The following is a 25,070-nucleotide window of genomic DNA, read 5'->3' as shown; positions in this document are numbered from 1 at the left end:
GGCTCACAAGTCAGAGTTACCTACTGGGCATCTGGGTGTGGCCCCAAGGGGTGTGACTGCATGAAGTACATTAACTGAAGTTAAGCCCCAGGTTAGATGCTGTGCTTGAGAAATAAGGGATGATCAACTTCCTGCGACTCCCAGGTGTGCCTTGGAGGCAGGAACAGGTAAGACGCTCTCAGGCAGAGATGTCCGCCGTGTGCCGGGGCTTGTGTTAGACTGAACTCCAGGCAGGACAGTGTGGGTAAAGTGCCAGAGGCTGCTGGGACAGCGCCCAACAGCGGCGCTTGTCGCGGGTGAGGGGCAAGGCTGACCAAGACGCCAGGAAGAGGTCCGTAAGAGAGGTAGGAGACCCAGTGCCTTCACTTCAAGAGGTGGCGCGACCTTGGTGGTGGGCTCCCCTCTCACAGCCCCACAGTGCAGCAGGGGCAACAGCCCCCTTCGGGTGAGTGACAGAAAAAAAACAGCACACCACGGACATTCCCCGTGTGTGTGTGTACGTGTGAAGATGCCGCCAGCTCCTCACGGTGCACACGCACACAGATAAGCCAAGGGCGCTTTGGCCTTTGAGTCGCTAAAGATCCGCCGCCAGCACCTTACGGAATCGCGCGCATGCGCCAACTCGTGCCGTCACAGTCACGTGCCTCGGGCGTTCGGCACGGGCCTTGAGAGAGAGGCTCTGACTGACAGGCCAATCGACCTGTCAGCGAGAAGCACTTCCCCAGGCGTCGGGCAAAGAGACTGTTGATTGGGGATATCCTCAGTTGGGGGCGGGTTCTTTGCCATGTTGGTTACTATGACGCCCGGCCCCCGCCCCCTCGGCTGGCCGCCATCTTGTTGTTGATCCGTACCCAGTGGGCAGCGCCGGGAGCTGGACCGAGCGGCCGGTTTGGGCCGCTGCTGCGGGGCTCAGCCGCCTGTGCTGCCTGCCAGGGGGCGGGCCGAAACCTGGAGGCCCGGGGGCCCCAGCTCCCGTCGGGAGCCGCGGGCGTCTGCTGTCCGGGCCGGGCCGGTGAGTGACAGGAGCCGGGCCGAAAGACCAGCCTGACGCCCGCGGGGAGGGTGGCGGCCGGCGCGGGATTGGAGCGGGCGCGCGTGTGGCGGGGGCTTCGGCAGAGCATCCCTGCAGCGCCGTTCGAGCGTCCGGACTGGCCGTCTGCCGAGCTGCTCAGGTGCTGGCGCCGAGGCCGGGAGGACAGCCGGGGTGGAGGTCGGAGAGCCGGGCGCTCCGGGGCCAGCCGGCGGGATAGCGGGAAACCAGCTCTCTGCGGGAAGCCCGGGGCTCCGCTGAGCCGCAGCCCTGAGGCGTATCCAGTGCCAGCGTGATGCTCTCCGGAGCGTAGCGTCGGTTCTGGGTGGGACAGACGCGTACCTCTTCTAGGTATCGCTCTTGCGGTGATGTTCACTCCGCTTGAATTAATCGTAGACGGAACGCCGAGGCGCCCGCGAGCCGGGCAGGCCGGTGTGGCGGTCCTGGGACTCGGGCAGGGCCAAGACCCTCTGCCTCCTTCCCGAGACGCCCCGGGAGCCTCACGTGCTGCTTGGAGCTCCCCGTTTGTTTCCTTTCTAGGGGCCTAGTTAAATGCCCGAATTTTATTTTGGACATGATTTCTTTGGTTCTCGACGTCCGCTTTTTGGACTGTGTGCTTTAGGAGCAAGTCAGTATTTTACCTGTCTGAGGAGAGATTGTGCCAGTTTGATGAGACAAAGGAAATACAGGAGTGTTCGATTTGGAAAAATAAATGTGTTAGAATTGGAAAAATGAAACTTGTGGGCGGTCTTGAACTGGCGGGTTAACTTTTAGTAGTACTGAGTGTTTTCTGCGCAATGAAAACAGCCAGGCACCATTCCTGGGAGGCGCGAGGGTTGGAGATTCAGGGCAGAGTGTGTGTGTCTAGGAGGAGTTCTGACTTTTCCAAAACGCACTTTTCTGCCTTTGGCCACTTGGCTTCCCTGCACGGACCTCTTGTGTGTGCTCCGACAAGGCCTGCATGAGACCACTGAGAAGTCAGGCAACAATACTTTGTGCATTTCTGGTGGGATCTTGTCCCCTCTGATAGTTCGGTTTTGAAAGAAACCAGCTTCCTGGCCAGTACAAACTTTTCTTGAAAAGTAGGTGGTGAAACCGGAGGAGGCTGGCAGCTTGTTGCTGTTCTGATACTGTACTTGGAAGAGGGAAAAGTTGAGCCTGCCTGCCTGCCTCCCTCCCTCCCTCCCTCTTTCCCTCTTTCATTTTTATTTTATTTATTTGAAAGATACAGTTACAGAACGAGGTAGAAACAGAGAGAGGTCTTTCATCCGATGGTTCACTCCCCAGATGGCCACAGCAGCTGGCTCTGCGCCGATCCAAAGCCAGGAGCTTCTTCCAGGTCTCCCACGCGGGTGCAGGGGCCCAAGGACTTGGGCCATCTTCCACTGCTATCCCAGGCCATAGCAGAGAGCTGGATTAAAGAGGAGCAGCTGAGACTAGAACCGGCGCCCATATGGGATGCTGGCGCTTCAGGCCAGGGCTTTAACCCTCTGCTCCACAGTGCCGCCCCCCCCCCCCTTTTTCTTTTAAGATTTATTTTCTTTCTTTATTTCATTGACTTCCTTCAGGGCCATTTTCTGACTCTTTAATGATTTTTTAAGAACTTTTTAAAAAGTTGATTTTCATGTGCTTGAAAGACAGTTGACAGAGATACCTTTTTATTGGTTGATTTGATGGGGGTGGGGTGGGGTGGGGAGGGGAGAGATCTGTTCCATCTGCTGGTTCACTTCCCAAATGGACACATGGCTAGGGGAGATCCAGGCAGGTATCCTGCGTGGGTGACAAGAGTGTAAGTACCCCGGTCATCTTCTGCTTTCTCAAGGCACATTAGTAGGGAGTGGATCCAAAGCCGAACGGCCTAGACAGGAACTGGTGTTTGATTTTGGCATGCTGTCATTGCAGGTGGGATATCTTCCATCCACTGATTCCCTCCCCAAATGCCCTGCAACAGCCGGGAGCCTGGAACTCACCTGCAAGCACTTGAGACACATTGTGCTGCTGCCGAAGATGCAGGTGTAGGAAGCTGAGTAGGAAGTGGGGTAGCTGGAGCTCCTAGCTGGCACTGCGGTAGAATATGCAGGTGTCCCAAGTGTAGCTTAACTTGCTGTGCCATAACACCTACCCCAACACGGACTTTTATTTTAGGAGGTTCACAAGAATCTATTAAAGCCCAGCTAAGGGGGCTGGCGTAGTGCTCCAGTTAGGCCACTACTTGAGATGCCAGCATCCACCGTCAGAGTGCCCATTAGAGTCTGTTGCTCTGCCTTCAATCAAGTTCTTGATAATGCATCCTGGAAGGCAGTGGGTGATGACTCAAGTGCTGGGCCTGTGTAAGAGACCTGGATGGGGGCTGGCGCTATGGCACAGCAGGTTAAAAAGCCCCAGCCTGCATCCCACATGGGCGTCAGTTCTAGTCCTGGCTGCTCCACTTCCAATCCAGCTCTCTGCTATGGCCTGGGAAAGCAGTAGAAGATGGCCCAAGTGCTTGGGCACTTGCACCCATGTAGGAGACCCAGAAGAGGCTCCTGGCTCCTGACTTTGGATCAGCGCAGCTCCGGCCATTGCAGCCATTTGGGGAGTGAACCAGCGGATGGAAGACCTCTCTGCCTTTCCTCTCTCTCTCTGTAATTCTGTTTTTCAAATAAAGAAAGATATATCTTAAAAAAAAAAAAAGACCAGGATGGAGTTCTGGGCTCCTAGCTTTGGCCTGGCCCAGTCCTGGCTGTTGGTGGGCTTTTGATAGGTAAACTGCTCACTCTCACTATGCCTTTCAAGTAGATGGGAAAAAAAAAAGTGAAAAAAAATTTCATCCATGGTTTTATCCTGTGGTAGAGCTTCTGAACCAAGGAAGCCATTAGAATATCCAAGAGCTGGGGACCGGCACTGTGCTGTAGCAAATAAAGCCTCTGCACGCAGCGTCGGCATCCCGTATGGGTGCTGGTTTGAGTCCCGGCTGCTCCTCTGCCAATCCAGCTCTCTGCTATGGCCTGGGAAAGCAGAGGAAGATGGCTCAAGTCCTTGGACCCTTGCACCTGTGTGGGAGACCTGGAAGAAGCTATTAGCACAGCTCCTGCTATTGTGGCCATTTGGGGAGTGAACCAGCAGGTGTAAACCTCTCACTTTCTGCTCTGCCTCTCTGTAACTCTGCCTTTCTAATAAATAAATAAATCTTTAAAAAAAAATCCAAGAACTTTTATTGCTTTTGTTTAATGCTTTAATACCTCGTGAATATTTACGAGTAGCGGATGATGCTTCATTCAACATAGTTATTACCCGGAGGAGGCTAATAGTGCTGAAGTGAATGTTACAGTAGTGGACTGTTACAGTAGTGGACCCTCCATTCATCTGTAAACTAACATTTTTAATAACTATGGGTGGTGCCAGCATTAGCAGGGTAAAGATACTGCCTTGGACGTTGGCATCACATATGGCCACTGTTTCATGTCCTGGTTGTTGTACTTCTGATCCAGCTCCCTGCTAATTGCCTAGGGAAAGCAGTGGAAGATGACCCTAATGCTTAGGCTCCTGTCACCCACATGAAAGACTGGGATGAAGTTCCTGGCTCAGCCCTGGCTGTTGTGGTCATTTGGGCAGTGAACCAGCAGATAGGAGATCTCTTTCTGTCTGTGACTCTTCCTCTCTCTAGCTAACATGAATGAATGAATAAATAAATAAATAAATCTTATTTTAAAGAATGACCGTAGGGGCTAGCATTGTGGCACAGCAGGTTAACGCCCTGGCCTGAAGTGCCGGCATCCCATATGGGTGCAGGTTCTAGTCCCGTCTGCTCTACTTCTGACCCAGCTCTCTGCTGTGGTCTGGGAAAGCAGTAGAGGATGGCCCAAATCCTTGGGCCCATGCACCCGTGTGGGGGACCTGGAGGAAGCTCCTGGCCCCTGGCTTCGGGTCGGTGCAGCTCCGGCCATTGTGGCCAATTGGGGAGTGAACCATCGGATAGAAGACCTCTCTCTCTCTGTGTAACTCTTTGAATAAATAAATCTTAAAAAAAAAAAAAAAGAATGACAGTAAACACATTTCACAGACTGGAGATCCTATCTTGAATCAGCTGTTTCAGGCTTATGGGGTGAGATCTGTGTTCCGATGTGGCATTCAAGGAACTACTGCCCAGCTGGACCCAGCCTGCCTCCCCAGGGTTTTATTAGTCCCTACTAATAAATGGTTTTTAAAATATTCTGGATGTGTTGTTTCTTTTTTAAAAAAATATATTTACATTATTTGTTTGAAAGGCAAAGTTAAACAGAGGCAGAGAGAGAAAGTCTTCCATCCACTGGTTCACTCGTCAAATGGCCGCAACAGCCAGAGCTGGGCTGATTCAATCTGAAGCCGGGAGCCAGGAGCTTCCTCTGGGTCTCCATATGGGTGCGGGATCTGAACTGGATAGGAAGTGGAGCAGCCGGGACTTGAACTGGGATGTTGAAATGGGATGTTGGCACTTGTGGGTGGCGGCCTTACCTGCTAAGCCACAGCACTGGCTCCTCTTATTATTTCTTGGCACAGTTCCTCTTGCCAGCTGAATTCAGTGTCCTTTGCCTCCTTCTCCTTCACTTCCTCCTCCACAGTCCGGTTTAGTTCATACTTCTTTATGAAACGCCCCTAGAATACTTGAGCTCCTGGGGATATTCTGCTCCCTCTGAGCTGCAGTAGCAATATTGCCCTTGAACAAAAAATAGTATTTTTTCTTTTAAGAATAAAAGAATATAGGGGCTGGCACTGTGGTGTAGTGGGTAAAGCTGCCGCCTGCAGTGCCTGCAACCCATATGGGCACCATTTTGAGTCCTGGTTACTCCACTTCCGATCCAGCTCTCTGCTATGGCGTGGAAAGCAGTAGAAAATGGCCCAAGTCCTTGAGCTCCTGCACACATGTGGGAGACCCGGAAGAAGCTCCTGGCTTCGGGTCGGTGCAGCTCCGGACGTTTTGGGAGTGAACCAGCGGATGGAAGACCCCTCTCTCTACCTCTCCTTCTCTCTGTGTAGCTCTGCTTTTTAAATAAATAAATAAATAAACCTTAAAAAAAAGAATATATATATATATACATATATAGTGGTGGCAGGTGTTTGGCTTAATGATTAAGGCACTGCTTGAGATACTTGTAACTAGGCTCTCAAGTCCTGGCTCCTCTGCTTCTAGTTAGGCTTCTTGCTAATGCACACTCTCGGAGGCATCAAATGAATGTTCAAATACATGGGTCACTGCCATCCATGTGGGTGACCCAGATGGAGTGCTTTGCTCTTGGCTTCAGCCTTTCTGAGCCTTGGGACTTTGGGCATTTGGGGATTGAACCAGCAGAAAGAAGTGCTCTCTCACAGTCTGTGTCTCTCTGCCTTTCAAGTAAGATGACATTAGATCCCAAATTAAAAAAAAAAAATTTTTTTTGATCTTGTCAGACCTAACGTCTTTTCACAAAAGACTTTTTTTTTTTCCTACTTCAGGCAGAGTGGATAGTGAGAGAGAGAGACAGAGAGAAAGGTCTTCCTTTTTGCCGTTGCTTCACCCTCCAGTGGCCGCTGTGGCCGGCGCATCTCGCTGATCCGAAGCCAGGAGCCAGGTGCTTCTCCTGGTCTCCCATGCGGGTGCAGGGCCCAAGGACTTGGGTCATCCTCCACTGCCTTCCTGGGCCATAGCAGAGAGCTGGCCTGGAAGAGGGGCAACCGGGATAGAATCCGGCGCCCCGACCGGGACTAGAACCCGGTGTGCTGGCGCCGCAAGGCGGAGGGCGGAGGATTAGCCGGTTAAGCCATGGCGCCGGCCGACTTTTTTTTTTTTTTTTAAGATTTATTTATTTATTTGAAAGAGTTACACGGAGAGAGGAGGAGAGAGAGAGATAGGTCTTCCTATAAGTAAGTAGTAGTGTTTGTTGTCTGTCATCCCAGTGGTACCCTGACACTTCAGATGATGAGCGAAGCTGGAGAAAGACTGCAAAATGTAGTGTCTGGCTTTGGGCAAGAAGCAGTCAGACATTTTGTATTACACTGGATGTGTGCTTTTGTACTACTTCTCTGTGTGTGTATTTTTCAAGATTTATTTATTTGAAAGGCAGAGTTAGAGGAGGGAAGAGAGAGAAAGAAAAAGAGGTCTTCCATCTGATTGTTCACTCCCCAGATGGCTGCAACGACTGGAGCTGTGCTGATCTGCTGATCTGAAACCAGGAGCTTCTTCCAGGTCTCCCACGTGGGTGGAGGGGCCCAAAGACTTGAGCTATCTTCCTCTGCTTTCCCAGGCCATAGCAGAGAGCTGGATCAGAAGTGGAGCAGCTGGGACTTGAACCAGAGCCCATATGGGATGCTGGCACTGCAGACAGTGGCCCCACCCACTAACCCACAGCGCAGACCCCTGTACTACTTTTTTTTTTTTAATTTTAATTTTTTTATTTTTGACAGAGTGGACAGTGAGAGAGAGAGAGAGAGAAAGGTCTTCCTTTTGCCGTTGGTTCACCCTCCAATGGCTGCCGCGGCTGGGGTGCTGTGGCTGGCGCACCACCCTGATCCGAAGGCAGGAGCCAGGTGCTTTTCTTGGTCTCCCATGGGGTGCAGGGCCTAAGCACTTGGGCCATCCTCCACTGCACTCCCGGGACACAGCAGAGAGCTGGCCTGGAAGAGGGGCAGCCGGGACAGAATCCGGCGCCCTGACCGGGACTAGAACCTGGTGTGCCGGCGCCGCAGGCGGAGGATTAGCCTATTGAGCCACGGCGCCGGCCCCTGTACTACTTTTAATTACAACTTTTCTTCCCTCCCTTCCTCTCTTCCCTTTTTTTTTTTTTTTTAAACATTTAGTTTTTTATTTGAAAGGTGGAATTAGAGGCAGAGACAGAGACAGAGACACACAGAAAGGTCTTTCATCTGCTGGTTCACTCCACAAATGGCCTCAGTGGCTGGTGTTGAGCCAATCCGAAGGCAGAGATTTTTCCGAGTCTCCCACGTGCGTGCAGGAGCCCAAGGACTTGAGCCATCTTCCACTGCTTTCCCAGGCCATAGCAGAGAGCTGGATCAGAAGAGGAGCAGCTGGGACTCAAAATGGCTTCCATATGGGATGCTGGCAATGCAGGCAGTGGCTTTATCCACTATTCCACAGCGCTGGCCCCTCTTTGTTTCTTCCTTCCTTCTTTTTTCTCTTTCTTTCCCTCCCTCCCTCCCTCCCTCCCTCCCGTCCCTCTGTCTCTCTGTCCATCCGTCCTTCCTTGAAAGGTAGAGTTAGAGAGATATCGAGATCTTCCATCCACTGGTTCGCTCCCCAAGTGGCCACAGTGACTGAGGTGGGGCCAGGCCAAAGCCAGATGCCAGGAGCTTCATCTGGGTCTCCCATGTGGATGGCAAGGACCCAAGTCCTTAGTCCATTCCCATTCTCCACTGCTTTTCCCAGGCGCATTACCAGAGAGCTGGATTGGAAGTAGAGCAACCAGGACTCACCCCTGTGTTCCTAAGGTATGCTGGCATTGTAGGCGGCAGCTTAACCTGTGCCACACTACCAATCCCAAATTCCCTTTTCTATATCAGGATTTGAACAATAGATTCTGAGTGGGAAAATATAAAATATCTTTACTCTTTTATGAAAGATGATACAGATCAAGACTTTCATATTTCCTGCTATGGTTTGCAGTTAGATTTATGTAGGAGGCATAAAAAAGTGAATTTTATTGGGAACACACGTTCACTTCAGTGCTGAATCTCCATTAGGGACTTTTTGTTGAGTACTTAGAAACTCGACATCTGATCTGTTCTGTAAAAGTCTTACTTGTGGGGGCCGCTGTTGTGGCATAGTGAGTAAGGCTGCTGCCTGTGATGCTGCCATCCCATATGGGCACCGGTTTGTGTCCTGGTTGCTCCACTTCTATCCCAAATCCCTGGGGAAAGCAGCAGAAGATGGCCCAAGTATTTGGCCTCTGCCGCCCATGTGAGAAACCTGGATGTAGCTCCTGGCTTCAACCTGGCCCAGCCACAGCCATTGAGCCATCTGGGGAGTGAAGTAGCAGATGGAAAATCTCTGTTTCTCTCTGTCTGTAACTCTGCCTTTCAAATAAATAAGTCGTCGTCGTCTTTTTTTTTAAAGCTTATTTGTGGCTTTAGCTCATTTATTCCTCTGCCGTAATTATATAAAAAGAGGACATGGGAGCAGGTCTGGGTCTGAACATTTTTTAAGTCTAAAATTTAATGTCAATGAGTAAAAGTGCCTGAAGTCTATAAAACTCTGAATGTATTATGATTGAACGAACAGTTATTAAATGGCTTATTATGTAATCAGAAAGAGAATGACAAATGTTGATGGGGATGTGGTGAAACTGGAGCTCTCATACATTGTTGGGGTGATGTAAAATGGTACACCCACTTTATAAAACACTTTGATAATTCTTTCAATGGTTAAATAGCAGCAGGAGATGTGTCCCAGCAGTTCCTCTCCTAGGTATTTACCCAGGAGAAGTGAAAACATGTTCACACTAAAGTTGTTTTTTAAATGTTTATTAGCAGCATTATTCATTAGCAAAGGGAGAAGCAATCACGTGTCCATTAGCTGAATAGATAAAATATAGTATATACATAAAGCGGACCATTATTCTGCAATAAAAAGCATTGAAGTAGTGATGGCGTGGTATAGCATGAGTGAACCTTAAAATACACATGTGGAAGGAGCCAGACAAAGTCCACATTTATGTGAGTCCATGATGTGAAATAACCAGAATGGGTAATTCTGTATGATGGTTGTTTAGGGCTTAGGGGTGCTTAGGAATCTCTGTGGCTTAGTTCAAGCTAGTTGTTTTATTATCAGATCTCCAAATGCCTGTAACAGCCCGGGTTGGGGCAGGTCAGAGCCAGGAGCCCCATCTGGGTCTCCCATATGGGAGGAGAGACCCAAGTACTTAGGCCATCATTTGCTGCCTCTCAGGTGCATTAGGAAGCTAGAATGGAAGCCAAGGTGGTATGCCATCTCAGGCACTCCAGTATGGAATGTGGGTGTCTCAAGTGGCAGCTTAACTTACTGTGCCTAAACACCCGCCCCCAGTGTCTACTCTTTGACGTCTAAGCTGTGTCATTGTATTAGATTAACTTTTCAGCTGGATCAAGGCATACTTTCCACACAGCATTATGTATCCGTTTTAAGTATTCATGTAGTTAAATCGGTTTTGACAAATATGTATGCATGTAAATACTTCAGTGAAAACATTTTTTTAAAAGATTTATTTATTTATTTGAAAGGCAGATTTACAGAGAGGCAGAAGGTAGAGGGAGAGAGGTCTTCGTCCCCTGGTTGCAACGGATAGAGCTTCGCTGATCCAAAGCCAGGAGCCTGGAGCTGCTTCTGCGCCTCCCTTGTGGGTACAGGGGCCCAAGGACTTGGGCCATGTTCTACTGCTTTCCCAGGCCACAGCAGAGGTGGACCGGAAGTGTAGCAGCCGGGACTTAAACCAGCTCCCATATGGGATGCCGGCACTTCAGGTGGTGGCCTTACCCGCTATGCCACAGCACCAGCCAACAGTGAAAACATCTTAATCCATCACAGAAGGTTCTCTTATTTCCCTTTCCAGTCAGCCACAGCCTGTTTCCTTGGGCACAGCCATGATCTTTCTTTCACTGTAGATTAAATTTTACATTGTTTAGAGTTTCACGTAAGCAGAATCCTAATTTGCAGCCAATCTTTATGCATGGAGTCTGCGTTTTTGAGTTTGCCTATCTGCCTGCATTCCATATCAGAGTGCCTGGGTTCAGATCCTGACTGCTTCTGATTTTGACTTCCTCCTGATGCACATCTAGGGAAATAGCAGGTGTTATTTCAAGTACTTGGGTTCCTAACACCTATATGAAAGACCCACATTGGGTTCTGGGCTCCAGCCTGCAGCCTGACCCCATCCCTGCTGTTGTGGGCATTTGGGGAGTGAATTGTAGATTGGAAATTTCTTTGTGGACTCTTTCAAATAGTAATGAACATTTCTTAAAAAAAAAGTGTAAAAATGTTCAGGCTACACAGCTAGGAAGTACCAGTGCTGGTACATTGCCCCTGCTATATCATAAATAGACTTTGCCTTCCAATGTTAGTTTAAGCCCAGAATTTTTAATTAGAAAAATTTTATTTGAAAAAGAGACAGCTCCCATCCACAGGTTCACTCCCTAAATGGCCTCCATGGCCAGGGATGGAGTAGGCCAAAGTCAAAAGCCAGGAACTCAGTCCAGGTCTCCCATGTTAGTGACAGGGACCCAACTACTTGAGTCATCACCTGCTGCTTTTCAGGGTGCTCATCAGTGAGGAGCTGGAATCCAAAGTGGAGCTGGATCTCTAGCCTAGGTCCTAAGCACAGATTTCCACCCTCTAAATGATGAACTTGCCTTGCCTGCTTCATCACAATGCCTGCCTCAAATTTATTTATTTGAGGGACAGAGCTATCCTCGTATGTTCTGGCATTTTATTTATTTATGTTTTTAAAGATTTATTTATTTGAATGACATGTTACAGAGAGAGAGGGAGAGTCAGGAGGGGGGTCTTAATCTACTGGTTTACTGCCCTTTGGCATTTTATACCCACAATGACTGGGACTAGGCTAGGCTGTGGCTGCCACATGGGTGGCAGGAACCCAATTACTTTTTCCCCCCTTTAATAAAAGTTTACTTGTAAATGTCCAGTAGACTGCACAAGATGACACTTCATTCTAGCTATGTTTGGCAGAAGATGCTATGGAGGGAGTACAGATGTTTAGGAGTAGAATCAAGGGTCATCATCACTTCAGGCACAAGGAATAGCTTTATCTTTTGCCAGATTGCCTAATTCCACCTGTGGCCAGGGGGCTCTTCCCTGTGGCCTTTGCTTTTATCTGCCTGAGTTTCTTCTGCTCTTTTTGTTTTTGTTTGAAAATCTTATCTTCCTCATCCATCTCCTTGGCCTGTTGGGCCCTTTCCAGGGTTTGCGGTCTTCCAGGCCAGACATGACGCCTGCCATTGAAACTCAATTACTTGAGTCTTCATCGTTGCCTCCCAGAGTCTGCATTAGAGTGAGGAGTGAAACTGACATCAAACCCAGGTACTCCAGTATGGGACATAGTCATCCTGAGCACCATCTCAACTGCTAGGCTAGACACCTTTTTTATAGTGATTTTCTTAAGCATATTTGGTGGGTGAAATGTGAGCCTAGTTTTGAAACTCGGTTATCCTGACCATTCTCTCCTTCATACCCTATGCCTGTACTTCCTTACATCGTGAAAAAGCACAGAAATGGTGATGTCTCTGTTGTCTGAAAGGTTTTGGATTCCTACATCATTTTTCTTTTTCTTTTTTAAAATTTTATTCCACTACCTCCTTTTATTCTAGTTTTTTTTTTTTTTTTTTTGACAGAGTTAGAGACAGAGAGAAAGGTCTTCCTTCCGTTGGTTCACCCCCCCCACAAAATGGCCGCTACGACTGGCACTATGCCGATCCGAAGCCTGGAACCAGGCACTTCCTCCTGGTCTCCCTTGTGGGTGCAGGGGCCCAAGCATCTGGGCCATCTTCCACTGCCTTCCCGGGCCACAGCAGAGAGCTGGACTGGAAGAGGAGCAACCGGGACTAGAACCCGGTGCGCATATGGGATACTGGCACTGCAGGCAGAGGATTAACCAAGTGAGCCATGGCACCGGCCCCTCCTACATCATTTTTCAAACTATGAGCAAATGATCCCACAGTTACTACTGAGAGCACTAACCTCATTCAGCCTTGCAGCTGAGTAACTGAGTGATGCTGGCTTTGCGGACTGGACTGAAAGGACAGATGTTGGTGCTCTCCTAGGAAGCAGGCAAGGAAAGTGAATGCTGCTCTTCTGATGACTTTGTAGCTGTGGAACCTGACTTAAGCAAGACTTTGGTGTCTACTACTTTTTCATATTACTGAGTTGAGGATACCTACTTTCCCTACCTCACAGAGTTGGTTAGATGAAAAATTGTCAAGTGATTAACTTATTACTTGCTATAGGATTTTTTTAAAGATTTATTTATTTGAAGGAGTTACACGCAGAGAGAGAGAGAGAGAGAGAGAGAGAGAGAGAGAGAGAGAGAGACACCCACCGAGACCTTCCATGCAGTGGTTCACACAGCTACAATGGCCAGAGCTGGGCTGATTCAAAGCCTGGAGCCAGAAGCTGCTTCTGGGTCTCCCATGTGGTTACAGGAGCCCAAGTACTTGGACCATCTTCTTCTGCTTTCCTAGGTGCATTCACAGGGGGCTGGATCAGAAGTGGAGTAGCTGGGATGCAAACCCTGGTGCCCATATAGGATGCTGGTGCTGCAGACCATGGCTTAAACTTCTGTGCCACATTGCTGGCCCCTGTGCAGATTTTAACTTTTTTCAATTCTTAAATTTTTTTTTTTAGAATTGGTATTACCTCTTCTTCTTCTTCTTTTTTTTTTTTTTTACAGGCAGAGTGGACAGTGAGAGAGAGACAGAGAGAAAGGTCTTCCTTTTGCCATTGGTTCACCCTCCAATGGCCGCCGCGGTAGCGCGCTGCAGCCAGCGCACCGCGCTGATCCGATGGCAGAAGCCAGGTGCTTCTCCTGGTCTCCCATGGGGTGCGGGGCCCAAGTACTTGGGCCATCCTCCACTGTACTCCCTGGCCACAGCAGAGAGCTGGCCTGGAAGAGGGGCAACCGGGACAGGATCGGTGCCCCGACTGGGACTAGAACCCGGTGTGCCGGCGCCGCAAGGCAGAGGATTAGCCTAGTGAGCCGCGGCACCGGCCCAATTCTTAAATTTTTCTAAAAATTTATTTGAGTGCCAGGGAGAGAGAGCAAGTGAGCATTCTCTATTTATTTATTTGAAAGTTACATAGGAGAGGCAGAGAGAAAGAGAGAGAGAGAAAAAGTCAGTCTTCCATCTGTTGGTTCACTCCCCAATTGGCCTCAACAGCCAGAGCTACACCGATATGAAGCCAGGAGCTTCCTCCAGGTCTCCCACATGGGTGCAGGGGCACAAGGACTTGGGTTATCTTCCACTGCTGTCCCAGGCCTAAGCAGAGAGCTGGATCGGAAGTGGAACAGCCAGGACTCGAACCAGCGCCCATATTGGATGCCAGCACTGTGGGTGGCGGCTTTACCAGCTATGCCACAGTGCCGGGCCCTGTATTGAGTTCTAGGTTCCGGGTACATAGCTTTGCCCTGGATCAGTTGTGGCTGTTATGGGTATTTGGGAAGTAAGCAAGCCAGAGGATGGAGGTACTCTGTCTCTCTGCCTTTCAAATAAAATGCAAATGAATAAAATTTTTTTTTTTTTTTGGACAGGCAGAGTGGATAGTGAGAGAGAGACAGAGAGAAAGGTCTTCCTTTTTTTGCCGTTGGTTCACCCTGCTGCAGCCGGCGCATCTTGCTGATCCGAAGCCAGGAGCCAGGTGCTTCTCCTGGTCTCCCACGTGGGTGCAGGGCCTAAGGACTTGGGCCATCCTCCACTGCCTTCCCGGGCCATAGCAGAGAGCTGGCCTGGAAGAGGGGCAACCAGGATAGAATCCGGCGCCCCGACCGGGACTAGAACCCGGTGTGCTGGCGCCGCAAGGCGGAGGATTAGCCTGTTAAGCCACGGCGCCGGCCTTCAAATGAATAAATTTTTTAAAAAATGCGTTTTTAGTCAGGGACAACTTCTGTTCTGAATTTTTTAAAAAAGATTTATTTATTTGGAAGGCAGAGAGAGATATGAGTCTTCGATCTGCTGGTACATTCCCCAAATGGCTGCAACGGCCCGGGCTGGACCAGGCTGAAGCTAGAAGCTTCTCTGGGTCTCCCAGAGGCCCAAGGACTTGAGCCATCTTCTGCTGTCTTTCCCAGGCATGTTGTCAGGGAGGTGGATCAGAAGTGGAGCAGTTGGGACTCAAACCAGCATCCATATGGGATGTACTGCAAGCAGTGGCCTAACATTCTATGCCACAGTGCTGGCCCCCGTTCTGATTTTTTTTTTTTTTTAAATCACAGATTTGTTTAGCATGTTCTAAAACTTAATATAAATGGAGTCATACTATATGTATTATTGTGTTTGCTGCCTTTCACACAGCCTGATGTTTTTAATGTATCCATGTTGACGTCTGTATCTGTAGTTTATTGCTGTGTAGTTTTTCATTGCATGAGCACTTCAGTTCATTTATTGTGCTAATGGATATCTGGACTGTTTCCAGTGTTTGCTTTATTAGTGAAGCCTCAATGAAATTTTTTGTATTAATGTTTTTGTGTGCATAAACATTCATTTCTCTTGATGGGAGTAAAATTGTTGGGTCACAGGATAGATATACAAGAGTACTTTAGAGGGCCAGCGCCGTGGCGCACTTGGTTAATCCTCCGCCTGAGGTACCAGCGTCCCATATGGGCGCCAGGTTCTAGTCCCGGTTGCTCCTCTTCCAGTCCAGCTCTCTGCTGTGGCCTGGGAAGGCAGTGGAAGATGGCCCAAGTGCTTGGGCCCTGCATGCGCATGGGAGACCAGGAGGAAGCACCTGGCTCCTGGCTTCGGTTCAGTGCAGCGTGCCGGCCGTAGCAGCCATTTGGGGAGTGATGTGAACCAATGGAAGAAAGACCTTTCTCTCTGTCTCTCTCTCTCACTGTATTAAAAAAAAAGAGTACTTCAGTAAGTTTGTGGAGGGGCAGGCATTTGTTGTAGTGATTAAAATGCCACTTGGAACATCCACATCTTCTGTAGGAGTGTCTGGGTTTGAGTCTAAGCTCTGCTCTCGATTCTAGCTTCCTGTTTATGTGCACTGTGCCAGGCAGCAAGTGATAGCTCAAGTAGTTGGGTTCTTGCTACCCAGGTGGGAGACCTGGATTGGGTTCCTGGCTATTGGCTTTGGCCTGGAACAGCCCTGGCTTTTGAGAGCATTTGAGGAATGAACCAGCAGATGGGCTCTCTGTAACCTTGCTTTTCAAATAAATTTTAAAATTTAACAAGTTCATGGAAAATGCAATTTAAAAAAGGTGAGTTTTGGGTAGGCACTTGGCCTAGCAGTTAGTACACCTGTATCCCACATTGGAGTACTTGTGGTCAGCTCTTAGTTTTGGTTCCTGATTCTAGCTTTTTGCTGATGTCTACTCAGGCAGACAGTGATGATGGCTCAGATAGTTGGGGTACCTGTCACTTATTTGGGAGATCTAGATTGAGTTCCTGGTTCCTGGCTTTAGCCCCCTGTGTGTTGCAGGGATTTGAAGGCTAAACTAGTAGAGGGGAATTATCTGTTTCAAAAAATTTTTTTTAAAGTTAATTTTGTTGCAAAAATTTTAAAACTCCATTCATAGCTTTTTTATAGTACACATTTTGCACAGATTCTTTGAAGATCTCTTACACATGGAGTTAACAATTTTTTTTATACCAACTTACCTGTTTAAGAGTTATTTATTTCTGGGGCCATCACTGTGACATAGCAGATAAAGCTACCTCCTGCAGTGCCGGCATCCCATATGGGCCCCGGTTTGAGTCCTGGATGCTTTGCTTCCAATCCAGCTGTCTGTGTGGCCTGGAAAGCAGTAGAGGATGGCTGAAGTCCTTGGGCCCCTGCACCTGCCTGGGAAGACCCGGAGGAAGCTCCAGGCTCCTGGCTTTGGATCAGCTCTGCTCCAGCCATTGTGGCCAACTGGGGAGTGAACCAGCGAATGGAAATCCCTCCCTGAGGCTGAGGCTGAGGCAGAGGCAGGGTTCCTGGAACACAATCACTTGAACCATCACTGGTGCCTCCCAGGGTCTTCAGTAGTTAGCAGGAAGCTGGTGTCAGGAGCCAGAGCTGGGAATCAGACCTAGACAGTCTAGTGTGGGATGCAAGTGTCCCAACTACTAGGCCAAATGCCTGCTCTTATTTGTGTACTTTAATACGAAGCTGTAACTAGGGGCTGGCGCTGAGGTGTAGTGGGTAAGGCCACCGCCTGCAGTGCTGACATCCCATATGAGCACCTGTTCAAGTCCCAGCTGCTCCACTTCCAAACCAGTTCTCTGCTATGGCCTGGGAAAGCAGTGGAAGATGGCCTAAGTCCTTGGGCCCCTGCACCCGCGTGGGAGACCCGGAGGAGGCTCCTGGCTTCAGATTGGCTCAGCTCTGGTCGTATGACCAACTGGGGAGTGAACCAGTGGATGGAAGACCTCTCTCTCTCTCTGCCTCTCCTCTCTCTGTGTAACTCTAACTTTCAAATAAATCTTAAAAAAAGAAAAAAGCTGTAACTGTTTTTAAGATTTTATTTATTTGTTTATTTTTAGATTTTTATTTTATTAATTTGAGAGGTATAGTTAAAGAGAGAAGGAGAGACAGAGACAGGTCTTCCATCTACTGGTTCACTTCGCAGGTGGTTGCAGTGGCCGGAGCTAGGCCAGTCTAGAGCCAAGAGCCAGGAGGAGCGAGGAGCTTCTTTGATGCTGCCCATGTAGGTGCGGGGGCCCAAGTGCTTGGGCCGTCTTCTACTTTCCCAGGCCATTAGCAGGGAGCTAGATCGAAAGTGGAACAGCTGGAAATTTTACTGGTGCCCATATGGGATGCCAGTGCCACAGGCCGAGGCTTAACCTACTGTGCCACAGCACTGGCTCCATACTTAGAAGTTTTACAGTTTTAGCTTTTGCTTATAGATGTCTGACCCACATTGAATTACTTTTTGTGTATTATGTGAGATTGGGGTTATGGCTTATTTTTCCTCCCACATAATTATCTGGTGATTGTGGTACCAGCAACATTTGTTGAAAAACTTTTGTATTTATTATCTGTTGCTGTGTAACAAATTACTCCAAAATGTAGCTTAAAATAGCAAACATTTATTACCTTAATTTCTGAGGGTTAGGAATTCAGGAGTGGCTTCCCCAGTGGTTCTGAGTCAGTCTCTGAAGAAGTTAGATTGAAGATGTTTCTTGTAGTCCTGTGAAGGCTTGCCTGGGGCTAAAGGATCTGTTTCCAAGGTGATTTAACTCACACAGTTGTGGCAGAAGGCTTCCGTTCAATACAGAGGCCTCCGCACAGGGCCCTCAGAGTGTGATTGTGGCATACGGTTACCTACTCTAGAGTGAAGAATGGAAGAAGCCCCTTATATCTAAGTCCCACACTGTCCATTCTGCCATATTCTTTTTGTTGAAAGTGACTCACTAAGTTCAATCATATTCAAAGGAAAGAGCAGGGCTCTACCTTTGGGAGGAAAGATGTTAAAAAAATTACAACCACCAAATTTTGTTTTGCTTTGGTGCTTTTGTCAAGAAAGAACTGACTGTATAGGTATGGGCCTATTTCTGGAATCTCTGTCCTTCCTGTATGTTTACATGCTAGTACCTCACTATTGTACCTTTATAGCAAGTGTACAAGAAAAGTAGTGTAAATCCAATTTTATTTCTCTTTATCAAGAGTAACTCAACCATTCCAGGTTCCTTGTATTTCCATATAAAATTTAAAATTAGTTTTGTTGATTTGTATAAAAATACCCTCTGGCATTATGTTTGGGATTTCATTGAAACTGCAGGTTGATTAGGGCAGAAATGACATTTTTTTTTAAAATTGACTTATTTATTTGAAAGAGTTACAGACAGAGGCAGAGACATAGACAGAAAGGTCTTCCATCTGCTGGTTCACTCCCCAGATGGCTGTAACAGCTGGAGCTAAGCCGATCCAAAGCCAGGAACCAGGAGCTTCCTCCTGGTCTCCCATCCGGGTGTGCGTGGGGGGGCCAAGGACTTGGGCCATCCTCCACTGCCTTCCCAGGCCATAGCAGAGAGCTGGCCTGGAAGTGGAGCAACTGGGACCTCAATCAGCATTCGTATGGGATGCTGGCCCTGCTGGCAGCAGCTCCACCCACTTCACCATAGCGCTGGCCCCAGCAATGACATCTTAACAGTGTTGAGTCTTCTATACAAATGTTGTATCTCTCTATTTAGATTTTTGGTTTCTCCGTGCTTTGTTTTCGAGTAATGAGATCCCCCCCCCCCTTTTTTTTTTAAGAGAGGTAGAGTTACAGAGGAAGAGACAGAGAGAAAGGTCTTCCTTCTGTTGGTTCACCCTCCAGATGGCCACAACAGCCGTAGCTGCGCCGATCAGGAGCCAGGATCTTCTTCCTGGTCTCCCACACGGGTGCAGGGGCTCAAGCACTTGGGCCATCTTCTGCTTTCCCAGGCCAAATCAGAGAGCTGGATTGGAAGAGGAGCAGCTGGGACTAGAACCGGCGTCCATATGGGATGCCAGCACTGCAGGCGGAGGATTGATCTGTGCCATGCCACCGGCCCTGCCTTTTTTTTTTTTTTTTAAAGATTTATTTTTTATTTATTTGAAAGGCAAAGTTACAGAGAAAGGGAGAGACAGAGAGGTCTTCCATTCACTGGTTTACTCCCCGAGTGTTTATAACAGCCAGAGCTAAGCCAGGATCCAGAAGCTTCACCTGGGTCTCTTAAATGGGTCCAGGGGCTCAAGCACTTAGACTACCTTCTACTGCCTTCCCAGGCCATCAGCAGTGAGCTGGATTGGAAGTTGAGTAGCCGGGTCTTGAAGAAACTGCGCCCCTATGAAATGCCAGTATCACAGGCTGTGGCTTTCTTTTACCTGCTATGCCACAATGCCAGTCCCCACATATTTTGTTGTATTTATCCCAAGTTATTTGATTTTTTTGATGCCATTGTAAATGAACTTTGTTGTGATAACTATACATGATAAAATTCAACATTTCAACTTTTTTTTTTTTAAAGATTTATTTATTACTTGAAAGTTACACAGAGAGAGAAGGGAAGGCAGAGAGAGAGAGAGAGAGAGAGAGAGAGAGAGAGAGGTCTTCCATTCGCTGGTTCACTCCCCAATCAGCCGCAATGGCCAGAACTGCGCCGATCTGAAGCCAGGATCCAGGAGCTTCTTCTGGGTCTCCCATGTGGGTGCAGGGGCCCAAGGACTTGGGTTATCTTCCACTGCTGTCCCAAGCCTAAACAGAGAGCTGGATCAGAAGTGGAGCAGCTGGGACTTGAACCGGCGCCCATTTAGGATGCCGGCACTGCGGGGGGGTGGCTTTACCCACTATGCCACAGTGCCGGCCCCTCAGCCTTTTTTTTTTTTTTTTTTTTGGTAAAGATTTATTTATTTATCTGAAAGTCAGAGTTAGACACATAGAGAAGTTCTTCATCCACTGTCTCACTCCCCAGTTGGCCGCAATGGTTGGAGCTTCGCCGATCCAAAGCCAAAAGCTTCCTCCGGTCTCCCACGTGGGTGAAGGGGCCCAAGGACCCAGGCCATCTTGTACTGCTTCCCCAGGCTACAGCAGAGAGCTGGACTGAAAGTGTAGCAGCCAGAACTCAAACCGGGACCCATATGGGATGCCAACACTGCAAGCAGAGACTTTACCCATTATGCCACAGTGCTGGCCCCTTAACCATTTTTTTTTTTTTTTTTTAAATTTTTGACAGGCAGAGTGGACAGTGAGAGAGAGACAGAGAGAAAGGTCTTCCTTTTGCCGTTGGTTCACCCTCCAATGGCCGCCGCGGTAGCGCGCTGCGGCCGGCACACCGCGCTGTTCCGATGGCAGGAGCCAGGTGCTTATCCTGGTCTCCCATGGGGTGCAGAGCCCAAGCACTTGGGCCATCCTCCACTGCACTCCCTGGCCACAGCAGAGAGCTGGCCTGGAAGAGGGGCAACCGGGACAGGATCGGTGCCCCGACTGGGACTAGAACCCGGTGTGCCGGCGCCGCGAGGCGGAGGATTAGCCTGTTGAGCCACGGCGCCGGCTAACCATTTTTTTTTAAAGACTTATTGGTCGACATTATGGTGCAGTGGATTAAGCTGCTGCCTGCAGTGCTGACATCAATGGGTGCCATTCTGAATCAGTTCCCCTTTACAGTGCCTGGGAAGGCAGTGGAAGATGGCCTAAGTCTTTGGGACCCTGCACTCAGGTGGGAGAACTGAAATTAAGCTCCAGGCTTTGGCCTTGCCCAGCATCAGTTGCTGTAGCCCCTTGGGGAGTGAGCCAGCAGATGCAAGATCTCTATCTGTGTGTGTGTCTCTGCCTATCTTTCTGTAACTCTGCCTTTCAGACTAGATAGACAGACAGACAGACAGACACACACACACACACACACACCTCTTCCATCCACTACTTCACTCCCCACAGGGCCACAAGGGCTGGGGCTGAAACCAGGAGCCTGGAACTGTATCCTAGTCTGTCATGTGGGTCACAGGAACCCAAGTACTTGAGCCGTCTTCCTCTGCCATCCCTGGCCATCAGCAGGGAGCTGAATTAGAAGCAGAGCAGCTGGAACTTGAATCGGCACTCTGGTATGGGATGTGGACATTAAGTAAAGGCTTAACTTGCTGTGCCACAATGCTGACCCTGACATTCTAACCCTTTTTAAAATATACATTAAAGAGTCATTGAGTACATTCACACTGTTGCATAACCAGCGTCACTAACTGTTTTTTGATTAACATGAAATACTTATACATTTTTATGGGATATAGCACCATACTTCGTCATATGTTTACATATATACGCATGCAGCGTAACTGATAAATCAGGCAACTTGCCTTTTCATTTTCTTTTCTTTGTGCTTGAAGACTACCAGCATCTCTTTCAGTTCTCTATGTGGAATACAATACATCATTGTGTGTGAATCATAGTCACCCTATTATGCTGTGGAACACTGGAACTTGTCACTTCTGTGTGCTGGTGCCCCTTATCCAGTATCACTGTCTGTCTGGAGGACTTTTTCATTATTCAAAATGGAAACTTTTATTATACAATACTGCTCTCTATTTTCCCTTTACCCCAGCCCCTGGTACACTCTAATATGCTTTCTGTTTGTATGAATTTGCCTGTTCTAGATGTTTTATGTAAGTGAAATCATACAATTTTTGTTCTATTTTGTCTGGCTTATTTAGCAGAATGTTTTCAGGGTTCATTTATGTAGCATGTCTAGAATTTCATTCCTTTTTAGGCTGAATAATGTTTCTGTATAGATAACTTTTTTATTTTATTTGTTGACAGACTTAGGTTATATCTGTCTTTTTAGCTATTCTGAATAATGTTTCTGTGAACATTGTTGTATAGATGCCTGTTTGGATCCCTGCTTTCAGTTGTTTGGCTATGGACCTAAAAGTAGAGCTGTTGAATCATATGGTAATTTTGTGTTTAGGTTTTTTAGAAACTGTTATATTCTCTTCTATAGCTGCTACATCTTTTATTATTATTATTATTATTATTATTTTATTTGACAGAGTTAGACAGTGAGAGATACAGAGACAGAGAGAAAGGTCTTCCTTCCCTTGGTTCACTCCCAAATGGCTGCTACAGCCAGTACTGCACCGATCCAAAGCCAGGAGCCAGGTGCTTCCTCCTGGTCTCCTATGCGGGTGCAGGCACCCAAGCACTTGGGCCATCCTCCACTGCCTTCCTGGGCCACAGCACAGAGCTAGACTAGAAGAGGAACAGCTGGGACTAGAACCGGCGTCCATATGGGATGCCAGTGCCGCAGGCGGAGGATTAACCAAGTGAGCCATGGTGCCAGCCCCGCTGCTATATCTGTTTACATTCTAAGGTGTTACAAGTTCTCCACATTTTGTCAGCATTTATCTCCTAGTTTTTGTTTTGTTTTACATAATAGAGTATGAAGTATTTTATCATTGTGGCTTTGATTGGCATTTTCCTAATGACTGATGATAGGGAACATCTTTTTTGTTTTGTTGCTATTTGTAAATCTTTGGAGCACAATCTGTTTAGGTCCTTTGCCTGTTTTATAGTTTTTATGGAAACTATTAACATTTTTGTGGTTTTTCTAACAAGAGACATTGAAACTTCTCAACAAATCAGGATCTGGGTGGTGAAGCAGTTACTTTTTTTGTCCTTGGATTATTAGTTTCATGTTCTTATATTATTAGGGCAATCTATTAATAGACTTAAAAAGGGGGGGAGATGTGGGGAGCTGGTGCTTTAGTGTAGTAGGTAAAGCTGTTGTCTGCAGTGTTGGCATCCCATGTGGGCACCAGTTTGAGTCCTGGCTGTTTGACTTCTGATCCAGCTCTCTGCTATGGCCTGGGACAGCAGTGGAAGATGGCCCAAGTCCTTGGTTCCTTGCACCCGCGTGGGAGACCTGGATGAAGCTCCCGGTTCCTAGCTTCAGATCGGTGTAGCTCCGGCCGTTGGGGCCACTTGGGGAGTGAACTAGCAGATGGAAGACCTCTCTCTCTCTGCCTCTCTTCTCTCTATGTAACTCTGACTTTCAAATAAATAAATAAAAAAAAGAGAGAGAGTGCTCACTTGTTCTCTCTCCCTGCCACTCAAATAAATTAAAAAAATTTTTTTTAAGAATTGAAAAAATTGGCCGGCGCCGCGGCTCAATAGGCTAATCCTCTGCCTTGCGGCGCCGGCACACCAGGTTCTAGTCCCGGTCTGGGCACCGATCCTGTCCCGGTTGCCCTTCTTCCAGGCCAGCTCTCTGCTGTGGCCAGGGAGTGCAGTGGAGGATGGCCCAAGTCCTTGGGCCCTGCACCCCATGGGAGACCAGGAGAAGCACCTGGCTTCTGCCATCGGATCAGCGTGGTGCACCGGCAGCAGTGCGCCTAACCGCGGCGGCCATTGGAGGGTGAACCAACGGCAAAAGGAAGACCTTTCTCTCTGTCTCTCTCTCTCACTGTCCACTCTGCCTATCAAAAAAAAAAAAAAAAAAAAAAGAATTGAAAAAATTAAAATCTGCACAGGGGCCAGAGTTACAGAGACACAGATCTTCCATCTGCTGGTTCACTCCCTAGATGGCCATCACAGCCATCTCTGAGCCAGGCCAAAGCTTGGAGCAAGGAACTTTGTCTAGGTCTCCCGTGTGGGTACAGGGGCCCAAGCGTTTGGGGCATCTTCTGCTGCTTTTCCAGGCTATTAGCAGGGAGCTGGACTGGAAGTGGAGCAGCCAGGACTCGAACCAGAGTTCCTATGGGATGCTGGCATTGCAGGCGACGGCTTTACCCACCATGCACAGCACTGGCCTGATACGCTTTCTTCTAAAGTGAAAAGTTTTAGCTCTTATGTTGAGGTTTTTGATCCATTTCATTCTTTTTTATGTGGCTATCTAGTTTTCCTAGCACCATTTGTTAAAAAGACTGCCGTTTCTGCAGCTAAGACATGGAATCAACTTAAATGCCCGTCAACTGAAGACTGGATAAAGAAATTATGGGGGGCCCGGTTCTGTGGCATAGTGGGTAAAGCCACTGTTTGTAGTGCCATCATCTCATATGGGCACCGATTCGAGTCCTGGATGTACCACTTCCAATCCAGCTCTCTGCTAAGGCCTGGGAAAGCAGTAGAAGATGGCTCAAGTCCGTGGGCTCCTTTATCCACATGGGAGACCCAGAAGAAGCTCCTGGCTTCTGATTGGCGCGGTTCCAGCCACTGTGGCCAACTGGGGAGTGACCCAGTGGATGGAAGACATCTCTCTCTCTGCTTCTCCTTCTCTCTCTCTCTCTGTGTAACTCTGACTTTCAAATAAATAAATAAATCTTTGAAAGAAAAAAAAGAAATTATGGGATATGTACTAGGTGGAATACTGCACAGTGGTTAAAAAAAAAAAAGGAATCTAGTCATTTGCAACAAAATGGATGAATCTGGAAATTAGTTCTCCCTGATCTGTGATAACTAATAGAGCACCTAAAAGGAAATCTGTAGAAGTGAAATTGACACTTTAAGAAACAGGGTCTTGAACAGCCTTTGTCTTGACTGTGGAAGAACATTTTTTTTTCCTCCGTACTATTTCTTAAACTCTTTCTTTAACATAGATAATCGTATGTGTATAAGGTCAATTGAAAATAGATCTGAGTATGGCCAACGCCACGGCTCAATAGGCTAATCCTCCGCCTGCGAAGCTGGCACCCCGGGTTCTAGTTCTGGTCGGGGCGCCGGATTCTGTCCCGGTTGCTCCTCTTCCAGTCCAGCTTTCTGCTGTGGCCCAGGAGTGCAGTGGAAGATGGCCCAAGTTCTTGGGCCCTGCACCCGCATGGGAGACCAGGAGAGGCACCTGGCTCCTGGCTTCGGATCAGCGCGGTGTGCGGCCGCAGCGGCCATTGAGGGGTGAACCAGTGGAAAAAGGAAGAAATTTATGTCTCACTGTCTACTCTGCCTGTCAAAAAAAAAAA

General features: G+C 48.1%; 1 protein-coding gene across 4 annotated transcripts in view; it reads left to right on the top strand.

Annotated features, from left to right (window-relative positions):
- The first annotated feature begins 846 nt into the window (after positions 1-846).
- Positions 847-25,070, top strand: part of IP6K1 (inositol hexakisphosphate kinase 1) — a 78,110-nt gene continuing 53,886 nt past the window's right edge. For 2 of the 4 annotated variants that reach the window (XM_062200892.1, XM_062200889.1), the window contains exon 1: positions 847-1,012. The gene's annotated coding sequence lies outside the window, so the exon portion shown is untranslated. Of the gene's footprint in view, positions 1,013-1,128; positions 1,173-11,931; positions 12,051-25,070 lie in introns of those variants that run through there. The other 2 variants (XM_062200890.1, XM_062200891.1) reach the window with 2 other exon arrangements.

Source organism: Lepus europaeus, chromosome 9 (genome assembly GCF_033115175.1).
Source record: "Lepus europaeus isolate LE1 chromosome 9, mLepTim1.pri, whole genome shotgun sequence".
Classification (NCBI taxonomy): Eukaryota; Metazoa; Chordata; class Mammalia; order Lagomorpha; family Leporidae; genus Lepus; species Lepus europaeus.
Note: the sequence above shows the minus strand (reverse complement) of the source record. Positions and strands in the feature narration are given on the sequence as shown.